The sequence below is a fragment of the Lepisma saccharinum genome, chromosome 7 (assembly GCF_977018435.1).
Source record: "Lepisma saccharinum chromosome 7, izLepSacc3.1, whole genome shotgun sequence".
NCBI classification, from domain to species: Eukaryota; Metazoa; Arthropoda; class Insecta; order Zygentoma; family Lepismatidae; genus Lepisma; species Lepisma saccharinum.
In genome coordinates this window covers 97745026-97754764 of record NC_139235.1, presented here as the reverse complement: position 1 = coordinate 97754764, position 9739 = coordinate 97745026, and the positions used below count along the sequence as shown (strand labels likewise).

At 38.8% G+C, this 9739-nt stretch overlaps 1 pseudogene; it reads right to left on the bottom strand.

Annotated features, from left to right (window-relative positions):
* Positions 1 to 3268: 3268 nt before the first annotated feature.
* Positions 3269 to 3613, bottom strand: LOC145990565 (receptor expression-enhancing protein 5 pseudogene; annotated as a pseudogene).
* Positions 3614 to 9739: the final 6126 nt, after the last annotated feature.

Below are 9739 nucleotides of genomic sequence, written 5' to 3'. Positions count from 1 at the left end.
TAAACGATTGCTTGTTCAAAACACGGCATTTACACACATTTGCAAAATGACAAAACACCAATAGAAATGTTTATTATTCTTCAATTCAGTGTATCTCGATTTTTGCTAAATAAGTCTCCACATAAACATTCGCGTGAGGAAATTGTGGACAGGACATTATGTGTGCATTGACTTCTTTAAACTGGTAGCTAATTTTAACAACCCGCGGCTCAGTCGTTATGGCGTCTGACTACCATGCGAGAGAGCCGGGTTAGACCCCCGGCGGTGGAGAGATCCACCTGTTCAAGCGGCTCCGGCGCCCACCCAGCTTCGTATAAAGTAGGTACCTGGATGAAACTCTGTGGATAAAGTCGGCCAGGGCGGCGTGGTGCTGATCACATCATCCCCACCGTCGGCCGTGATCAAGAAAGTGTGGGCCCTAACTCCACACCCCCTGTACGCCTTCATGGCGTGGTGCAAAGCACAGGGGGTTGCTTTGAGAAGAGCTTAATCCTGACAAGGGTGATCGTAGGTTCGATTCTCCATCAAAGCAGGATTTTTTTCAGGAGTATGGCGTTGGGCGTAAAGCTTATCCGCCGTGATTGGAAATTAAATTTGGTCTCTGTATTTGACGAGGTGAAGCGATCGTGTGTCACGTGGAATGCGTAGAATGAAGTTACGTAGAGTTAAGTCTGTGGGTGGTTGTTTGGAAAATTGCAAATTTAGTGGAAAATTTGTTATATCTAATTCTTTTTAAATAAGACAAGTATTTTGATAGAAAGCAGTGGTGAATTAACGATCATTTCTCAGGTCTTTTATTTTTTAGATGCCACTCACTATATAAATAGTTATTAGTAGTTTTTTATATCGCATTCGTGTCGGTCGCAATAGCCATTTATTTATGTTAATTGGCGGTTTATCATTAGTTTCAGATGCATCGGAAGATGGAGGTGAGGGGATTAACAACATCGGCTACGAAGGAAAGGACATAACAAATCTTAGCAATTTGAACTTATTAAATTCTCCCCACTATATCAATGTAATTGTGTGTGTTTGTTGTGTTAGCATATCGTAATAATCAATATTTTAGGTGTGCAGTGAAGAGCATAAACAATATATATCTTAAATAACATAACGTGCAGTATCCTGAATACCTATTTGTGATATATGAACTAGTCATAATGTGTGTGTTAACACAGCTTATGAAGAATAGCTACAAGTAGGGGGATTTGCCAAGGCCTAAGGGCCCCAATTCCAGGAGGAGGCACAGAAATGAGACGCTGAAGGGCAGGAGTTACAAAGAGCAACTATAAAAATTCTTTAATATTGTGATTATAGCAAATGAAAACAACATGCGAAGTCATTTTCCTTGCTTATTTCGTGAAAGAATGCAGGAAGGAAGGAATTCTAGCGTTTAAATATCTTCTTCATCATAACACTATAATTAGTAGATACTGTGTTTTAACCGGAGTGGAAGTCTGTATGGCAGACTGCAAAGGAAGCCGTGCGAGATCACGTACGGTGCTCGAATATAGTAGCGTACGCAGGATTTCATCAAGGGGAGGGTTATTTCTAAAGCTTTCTCCAAATTCACATTGCCATTGTTTTAATACACTTTAATTATATAATAATCATAATTAATTAATAATTCTAATAATACTAGTAATGCCACTACAACTATTAAGTAGTGGATATCTACATAAATATAGTATTTATGAAAGGAATAGAACGAAATTACTTTCTAGTCATTCAATTTTGACAAATTCTAGGAGCATTTTTTTGTTTCTTTGATACAAAATAATTGTCTAGTTAACGAGGTGAGACATTTTAAGTGTGAAGAAAAGCCATAAAAACAAGAAAATGTATTAAAATAAATTGAAATATTCAAAGTATGGAACTCATCCAAGGAGCTGCGGTGGTCTGATCGGTAGGGGGTCTGACAACCACGCGGGAGATCAGGGTTCGATTCCCGGAATTGGTTGGAATTTTTCAGCTCTTGTCCCCGCATAAATGTCCCAGTGTAAACCATGGGAAGGTGGACTGGTGGCTGTGTATTCTTGTCCGCCTAGCTACACATTACCCGCTTACAAATAACCAAGAACTTTCTTTAGTTAACGCTCATTGTTTCACACACACAAAAAATACATGTTCATTGAACACTGATGCAGCTGAGATACAAAACAACTTTTTTTTTCCTCTTTTAAATCAAACGTGCCCTCATATTTTATTTTCAAGAATTCGTGTTTATTTTCAAGGCATTCACTCTGAAAGACGCGTGTGTTTGGAATGCTGTGCTTTTCTCCATGCTGCATGGGAATAACAATTCAAATTATTATTATTACTATTATTATTATTACTATTATTATTATTATTACTATTACTATTATTATTATTATTATTATTATTAGTAGTAGTAGTAGTAGTGGTGGTGGTGGCGGCGGTAGTATTCTCGCAGATCTTTGACTGTGATAAATCGGCCATTTTTAATTTTCTTCACAGCATTTTTCATAATATTTCAAAAGTTCAGGGGGCGTTAAACCCCGTAGCCCCCCTTGCGTACGCCACTGTAAATAACTGTTCCTCGAAGTAACGAATTGAAACACTCTCTTCCCTGCTAGGCCTTATGTGTGTTGCCTAACTCTACGGCGAGAAGTGAACTTTGCATAGCAAATTTTCAGTTGCAATTTCTACCACCGCCGTGTAGTTATGCAACACACATAACGCCTAGCAGGGAAGCGAGTAATTCAAGATCTAGGTGTTCAATTTTTATTGCCGGTGACTGTACTATGATCACTTTCATCTTGTATCATTCATAATCATTGTTGCTATTAGTCTGGGAGGAAGAAGAACGACGCAAAAGATGAGAATACAAATACATCGAATCTTGGTTAGCACCTACTTCATATTCCATCATTAAGATATCAGTATAAAGTTTTCTTTGAAATATAAGCTTCCCTTTTTTCAAGAGAAAGTTATGCTTTGTACGTACACGAAACCAAATGTAAAATTTTGTAATTCCCATCTTGTTTTCCATGGCAAATTATTACATAAATAGAAACCAAATTATAGACTAATAAGCGAAGCAAAATATCAACATCTCCGGAAAAATATTTAATATGTATATTTTACAAAAACAATTCAAGATTGTCAAGTGACAAAATGCTGAATTACACAAATGTAATTATTTGTTTAAAAGGCCTGAATAACAATGTTTAATTTGGTCTCGATATCGTGTCCTTCTGATCCTTCAATAACGCGAATGATAAAATACTCGGTTTTAAAATTGGATCTAGAAGTTACCTTGCACCTGCTTCTTAATTTCCTCCTTATGTAGATATTGTAAATACATCGGGCGAAATACGTAACCATACAGGAAAGTAGTACCATTCAGTTCATTTGGCATAAAACACCACAGCAAGAAAATACTCTTTGCAAGCCAGTACCACGGGAATAACATGAGCAGAAATCCAGCAAAGTAATCAAAAACTGCAAACGTTGCAAACACCATCCAGTAAGTCAACCATCTTCCAAACTCTTCCTTGTTTTGGCTTTCAACTGCTCTTACTGAAGAATAAGCTGGATAGACAAAACCAACCAAATTGCTTATGAGCTCACCACCAAAGCCAAACACCATGTTCATGGATAAAAATAGAACAAAACCGCAAAATAAGTGAACCCTTTGGAATCCAGTTTTTGCTTCAGCCCATGCAAAGGGTTGTGTCCATAGAGATTCTTGATGCAAAGTTTGTTCCAGATTGCTCATTTCTACTATTTTCCAAAGTTGCAAAGTAATTACTTGTGATTTTAGAATCCTTTTGTAACTGTTTACAAACCCTTTGCTGCGGTATTAGACCAAATGGTATTGTGAACTCCAGTTTGTTGACGGAAAAACACAGATGCACGAACTGAAGGAAATAAAAGAGGAAGTACGACGTGGTTCAAAAATATCGTGGTGCAAAATAAATTTTGAATAAATTAACAAGACACGAAGTTTTATCATAGTTTTAAAAAAATACATATAGTTTTCATTTTTCATGAAACATTAAACTTCAAATATCATTGACAAGGAAGATGAAGATTTTCGCATAATTGATGTTCTTACACCAAGACAGATCCATACAGGTGAGTCAATAACAAGTATTGAACGGGTATTTGTAGACAAGAATTGACGTCAAGCAAGAAGCTACGTGGGTTTCGACAAGAACGGTTTACTGTATAAAATTCGTCACAAACTTTATTCTTTTTATAGAGTATGAAGCCAAGTACCGAAGAATAGTAATGGGCAAGAAATTATGTTAACGTGTAGCTATTAAGAGGAATAATGCGATATTCTACGAAACAGTTGTTATCATCGGTGTTTGAGAATTACTCACGGTGATTTATCCATACACACTCAAAAAAATTCCCAACGCTTCATATTTCTTCGAAATGATCTGATCTATGGCCGTTTTCCTGATTAATTCAGAGTTGCACCCCTAAAAATGATCTTACATCCCCTGCCGATGGTTTGTGGCTATTCGAACGAAGTAACTCGTTACAAGTACATCGCTACCGTTGCTATTCTTTTAAAGTAACAGAATAATTTTCTCATACAATACGCAGGTGCTTACGGAAATAGGTTTAACTTGGCGAGGGCAAGGGAGAGCACCGCCCCAATCACCAAATGTTTATGAAATTTTACAGGTTAAAGTTATTATTGTTAACCTTTTGGGACCTGATTGATTGATTGATTGAATTATATTATTTTACGTCGCTTTTCGGCCACTTTTAGTTAATCGCGAAGATGAGGATAAGTGATTAAATGCATGACGCTCACAAAGAACACCCATGACCAGGCTAGGGATGGCCAAACGGATCCGGATCCGGATCCAAAAGTTCCGGATCTGGATCCGGATCCGAAAATTTCGGATCCGGATCCGGGTCTGAAAGTTTCGGATCTGGATCCGGATCTGAAAGTTCCGGATCAGGATCCGGATCCGGGTCCGAAAGTTCCGGATCTGGATCCGGATCCGAATCGGATCCGGAACTATCTCAATCCCATTAAAATATTACCATACCTTGAAAGGTATTATGATCTTCGATTACAAAGAAATTTTTCATTAGTTAGTCCTACAAGAATTTTTTTCAAGTGTTGTTCCTAAAATACTTTGCTACGCATCGGCTAACACACTCGTGCACAAAAATAATCTTACTTGTTTAACATAAAATGTCAGAGGTGATTTTGTAAATGCCATTGAAACGAATATGTATTCATTCGAATGTATTGGAAATGAAAACACACATAAATGTGAGACATTCCATTCCAGGATGAAACCTTTAACACACATAAGAAGATAGAAATGTTATACAAAAATTATACAATTGTTCTATAGTTACAGTTTTACAAATTGAAATAAAACATTATAATATATGCAGTGTTATATAATTACAAAGTGTAAGACTAAGAACGGAAGTTATCTAAGTATCCCCCTCCGATTTCCACGAAACTTGACAGGCGTATAGTCGGACCCAAAGCAAGAAATACGTGTTTTTTTGTTTCAGCTAAAAAACTGTTTTAGGGAGCAACACACCCTCAAATGTCAATATGAGGACAAATTTAAGTGGGCATTTGACCTAGGTGTCCCCCTCCGATTTCCATGAAACTTGGCAGGTGTATAGTGGGGCCCAAAGGAAGAAATACGTGTTTTTTTTGTTTCAGCTAAAAAAAAGGTATTACAGGGCAAAACCCACTCAATTGTCAAGATGAGGACAAATTGAAGTAAGGATCTAACCCCTGTGTCCCCCTCCGATTCCCATGAAATTTGACAGGTGTATAGAGAGGCCCTATGCCCCCTGTTTTTTCCTATGCCATATTTACGTGGTTTCGGGGTCAGATCCCCACTTCAATTTCTCCTCATCTTGACATTTGAGGGGGGGGGCCCTCTATACACCTGCCAAGTTTCATGGAAATCTGAGGGGGAGACTTAGACCTCCCTTGTAAGTGTATTAATTATTTACAAATCGCGCACGCGCGCACACACACTATATATATGTGTGTATGTATGTATATTATATATATATGTATATTAGCAGGTAGACAACATGTTATAAGCACATTCTTACTTTCCAAAGAAGCGCATGTGGGATGGCAAAACGGATCCGGATCCGGATCCAAAAGTACCGGATCCGAAAATTTTTTCGATCCGGATCTGGCCATCCCTAGACCAGGCCGGGATTCGAACCCGAGACTTGTGGCGTCTTAACTTGCTGTGCTAACCACTCCACCACGGAGACCGTCTCTTTCCCTTATCTACTAAGGGAAAGTCAACTGTCCTCCTCTTCCCGCCTCAGTTTTGGTACCTTGCTCTCCTCCCCCAGTTTTGGAAACCAATCGCCGCCACTGCATATACATGTGACTTTTTGTGAGATTGCACGTAAACGCTTTAGTGCTCACCGAGGCGAGAATCAGAAGCGACCAAAGAAGTTCATAGTTTAATGTTTTATATGCAGGCAATTTCATAAAGAAGTAAAATGATGCAAATCAATCAATCAATCAAAATCAATTTTAACCTGCACTTGTAAAAGAATACACAGTAGGGCTACTGAAAACAGAAACTAAACTGACTTCCATATTCTTGAGACTGGAGAATTGTCTTGCATAAATACGGGTTCAGAGTGGATTACATGATCATTATTGTATGTCGTTATCAGTGGCGTGCCCAGGGGGAGGGGGGTTGGAGGTCGTAACCTTTCCCATTCCTTTAGCCCAGTATTTCTAAAAAATAACACCAAAGGCAAGAAAGATGAAAAAATTAGAGCTGACTACTAAAAATGCATACGTAACCGAAACCACCAAACAACGGGTTTTATCGAATTATTCAACTACTCTCTTGTAATTTATGAAAAATAAGCTTTCATTATCAGCGCAAAAATTATTTTAGGTCGTTTTTAAAAAATTGAGGTCATTTTAAGAATTTTAAGGTCATGTTCCGTTGGCCTTGAAGGAATATATGACATTTTTTAGGTCATCAACTTCCGAGCCCTAGTTATCATAATTCCTCCCATTGCCGCGGCAAACTGATCGATTAGGCACGAGGAATAAAGTGAATAAACAACAAATACAAAACACAATTCTCTCAAGGGGTCTCGGGTTCGATCCTCTTTTGAGGAATATTGCACAGTGGCTCGGATCCAAATTAAAACTGTAGGTCCAATACCGATCAGCCTATCATGAGCATAAAGTGGACCTTCATCAAACTTTAAAACATAATTTCGAGCCTTTTAAACTTGGTGTCAAATGATAGAACATTTGAATCTCACGCTAATGTATCCTAAAACCTGGCAGTTGGGAGGAGCGATCGCCCCTAACGTCAAAGTCGTATCGGGACTGGACCTGCAGTTTAATTGGGATCCGACCGAACCACAATGTGCCTCCATCGGTGGTCGAACCCATTCATTACAAGGCAACGACGTTAGCGCTACCGATCGGGCTGCGAAGACAATTATTTAGGTCAGCCATATTTCTCGTTCGATATTACACACAAAGACCACGTGAGATACGACGGTTCCGTTGGCCTTGAAAGAATATATCTTGGGACTAAATTGAAAAGCTAATATCACTGTGAGCAATGAGCAATTTAGTTTTAAATTCTGAGCCAAGTTAATGTTGATCGCAAACAGGCGATTCTACACAAGACGTCCTTCTGGTGTTGTTTCTTGGGGTCTTTAAACGTTATTCCGGCCCCTGGTCACCTTTTAATGTCATCATCAGGCCACGAGTAATATTAAAGTAGCAGAATTCCGCTTCCTGGCAAACAATACTACACGTCTTACCCGCTATTACAGAACCAAGACGTAGGCAACCAATTTCAAAATCAATGGACATGTCGACATCTATTCGTGTTAGCTTCTGATTGGATCTTCATGTTTCCTAGTTATGCAATAAGAGTTTGTTGAAGATAAACTAACAACGAACTTGCTTATTCTGATTGGCTGGATTTCATTCTTTAGTTTTCAAATTAAGTTCAACAGCAACCGAAGCTGAGTAGTTGTATAGTGGAAATATGAGGCTCGTTAACTTCAGTGTTCACATTTGAAGAGAGTTCTTGAATATTTGAGGTAACTTGTACCTTGGAGATTTCACTGAGTGATTCGTTCAGACTTTTAGTGTAAAGTGCCGGACCTCTCTTTGATGGACTAGTGTGGAATTTTTCATAGTGCACAGAAAGAGGGACACACTTAGAGAGAGAGAGAAATAGTTATTTCACTCTTTTTTCCACTTTGAAGGTAGGTCCGCTCCAATGCAGATGGTTATGTTCTGAGAGTTGTCCCAAAAGGGAAAGCTTCTCTGCAAGAGAAACACCTGAGGGGTAGTGTGTGAGGTGAATGGGGAGGGGGGTGGCACTGAACATTCTGCTAGATGTTATATGGAATAATGGGTTGCCGAAGGAATCGAATAGCAGCTCACGGGATATCCAAATTTCTGAAAACAAGTTAGCCGAAAGCAAGGGAAAGTCATCCTCATTTGCAACTCTTCTGTAGATTCACTCTTCAAATCTACATTCTGTCATCCTCTAGGACCCAGTTTGAATAGATATACATGTATAATGACTCACTATACATTCCTATAGTTTCTTTACCTAACTGATCGCCTCCGAAAGATAACCTCATATTCAGAATATATTCTATAGTGTTTATAAAAGTTTGGGACTTATAATGAAACCAAAGGATGAAGATTTGTAAACAGCAGAGAGAATCCTAGTAGAAACTATCAAGAATACAAATATAAAATTGAGTGGAACTACAGGGGGGGGGGAGTGTGCACACACCCATCTAGGGAAGCAGAGAGATCTGAAAGCAAAGGGAACTGTCATGTGGTCCTTTCCCACTGACGCAGGAAAGAAACGGCTGCTCTCATCCAGATGAGGAGACCCAGTGAAGCCAGGAGCGTGAGTGTCCACAGACATGGTTCGAATCGAAAATACAGATTCATCCACTGAGGATAGGGTCGAAGTTTTGGAACCACCCATATAAGTTCTGCAAACTGCTGAATCTGGAACTCTTCACATCACAAGTTGCCATAATGAGAACTCCCCACGAACTTTAAGGTTCCATCAACAACCCCATTCCACATTTCTGCATAGTCTTCTGTGACAATTCCATTTGTGAAGACAATTCCCAACGGATAAGTTTCGTCGTATATGTTGTTTGTTTCCAGAGTGAAATTCATTTTTTCAATTGCAGTTGTAACGAAACCACCATATAAACCTGAATAAGTGTCATTGTTGTTTGAAGTATTGTCCTGTGTAACGTATAACTTATAATAACTTGCTTTCATCTTGATTGGACACTTGTGCATGTTTTTCACCTTGTCTGGATACAAATCTCTTCCTGTAAGGAATCTCCCATTACTCCAGATATCCATAACTTCTGCTCCCTCAGCCGTTCTGCAGTGGGACTCTGTGAAAGGGAAGTAAGAGTACAGGACAAGAGGGTCATCTCCACCAGCCTCCTTTGATGTATATTGGTTCTCTGCTGATTGAGAAGCAATTACAATATTCAACATAATATACTCTGTGTCACCAAGATCAAGCGATCATAATGTATTGTTTCCAGTGAGAAGGATGAAATATTTTGCATTCCGTCTCTATATACTACAATGGTAGTAGTGCTTGAACAGATATATTGTTTTGGAAATTTCGTTCACAAGAAGCAGGTAGCAGAATTCTCTCCTTCTCGAAAACAAAGCTCGAACATGGTTTCCCGTGTCTGAAGAAACTAT